This window comes from Eptatretus burgeri, chromosome 9 (assembly GCF_056783735.1).
Source record: "Eptatretus burgeri isolate ZD-2024b chromosome 9, Ebu_testis_v1, whole genome shotgun sequence".
Lineage (NCBI taxonomy): Eukaryota > Metazoa > Chordata > Myxini > Myxiniformes > Myxinidae > Eptatretus > Eptatretus burgeri.
In genome coordinates, this window is record NC_140969.1 from 21,830,501 (window position 1) to 21,832,494 (window position 1,994).

At 35.4% G+C, this 1,994-nt stretch overlaps 1 long non-coding RNA gene across 1 annotated transcript in view; it reads left to right on the top strand.

Moving 5' to 3' along the window:
* The window catches only part of LOC147019684 (uncharacterized), a 4,742-nt gene extending 3,072 nt beyond the window's left edge, over positions 1–1,670 (top strand). Inside the window, exon 2 of the long non-coding RNA XR_015061490.1 lies at positions 1–1,670. This exon is cut by the window's left edge and continues 238 nt beyond it. This is a non-coding gene — a long non-coding RNA (uncharacterized LOC147019684).
* The last annotated feature ends 324 nt before the right edge of the window (positions 1,671–1,994 follow it).

Here is a 1,994-nt window from a genome sequence, read left to right on the forward strand (position 1 = left end):
AGCCAGAATACAAGTTTTACCTTGGAGACTCACAAATTTTGAAAAAATCAAGAAATGAGTTCTGCCTTGATGGTTTAAATAACTACCTTGGAGACTCAGGAAAAGGGTTCTGCCAAGATGGTTCTAAATATGGGGCCTACCTTGGAGACTCACAAATTTTGAAAAAATCAGTAAATGAGTTCTGCCTTGATGGTTTAAATAACTACCTTGGAGACTCAGGAAAAGGGTTCTGCCAAGATGGTTCTAAATATGGGGCCTACCTTGGAGACACAAATTTTGAAAAAATCAGTAAATGAGTTCTGCCTTGATGGTTTAAATAACTACCTTGGAGACTCAGGAAAAGGGTTCTGCCAAGATGGTTCTAAATATGGGTCCTACCTTGGAGACTCACAAATTTTGAAAAAATCAGTAAATGAGTTATCCTTAAGAGACTTTGTAAGTTGGTTTTACTTTGAATACTTGAAATGTGGGTTCTGGATTGATAACTCACAATGTGATACATATCTTGGAAACTCAACGGGAATGTGGTTATACCTTGAAGACTTGGAAAGTTGGGTTTATGTTGGACACTTGAAACTTTTTTGGGGGCTTTTATTTATTTATTTATTTATTTATTTATTATTATTATTATTATTATTTTATTTATTTATATTTTGGAGACTTTTGGAGTTGCTATCACTCTTTGGGATCTAAACCTATCGATGTAGTTCTTTGTCGGATGGTGCTTGATGGGAGCAAGATCAAGAAAGTTCTGGGAAGAAAGTGCAGGCTTACTCCCCCTTTCTACATCATCAAACCTGAAAGCCTTAAAAGACAGAATTGGAAGAAGAAAAAAAAAAACGTAAAAATATATATATATATATATAGGTGGAAATCTCATTTTGAAAAAGACTGTGTTGGGTGAGGATTGAGTTGGGGTTGAGATTTTGAATGTGAGGGTTGGGGTTGAGATTTTGAATGTGAGGGTTGGGACACACACATACACATCAACAAACAAAAGTTAAGCCTTGACTATTCAGTTGAGGATTCTGTGTTTGGGGTTCACAGATCTAAGAACGTCCCCCTTGACAGACATTATATACTGTTATACACCTCGGACTTGGCCCTCGAGTGTCCACAACGGTGTATAGTAGGAGGGAGTGAAGCGCCAACCTATTGCTCCCATTGCACACACACACACACACACACACACAAACAAAAGTTAAGCCTTGACTATTCAGTTGAGGATTCTGTGTTTGGGGTTCACAGATGTAAGAACGTCCACCCCTTGACACACATTATATACTGTTATACACCTCGGACTTGGCCCTCGAGTGTCCACAAAGGTGTATTATCTGCTTAGTTTTGTCTTTTGTAATACCTGTGAATAAAATGAACCTAAAATCTCTTCCCCTTCCAAATCATATATTTTATAAGTCCAAGGAACTGTATCTATTACATCAACAATTTTAAAAAGTTCTTTCGTCCATCGTTCAGTAAAACCCTTTTCAAAATGAGATTTCCACCAATATATTCTTACGATATCACCAACTTTGAACTTAGGTTTTCTGACATTAATCTCTTTTTCATATTTTAATTTTGTAAATGTTTCTGATGGCTTCATATTCGTTGACGTGTGAATCGTGTCATTATACTTATCCACAATATCCTGAATAAAAGATAACCATTGTTGTGAACCGAGTTGTGTGAATTTTTTATATAGTCTCTCTTTTAAGGTACGATTAAAACGTTCAACAACAACTGCCTTCCCTTCATTAAAGGTACTGTATAATGTAATACTGTTATTTTTTAGAAAATTCATAAATGTCTTGTTATAAAACTCTCTACCCTCATCAGTCCACAATTTTTTAGGTTTTCTCTTACTTTTATTAAATATCTGTTGAAAAGCTAACATAAGAGTATTACCTGTTTTGTTTTTTAAAGGAACAACCCACGCATATCTACTCCTCAAATCAATAACGGTTAAAGCATACTTGTACCCCTTATCATTATTG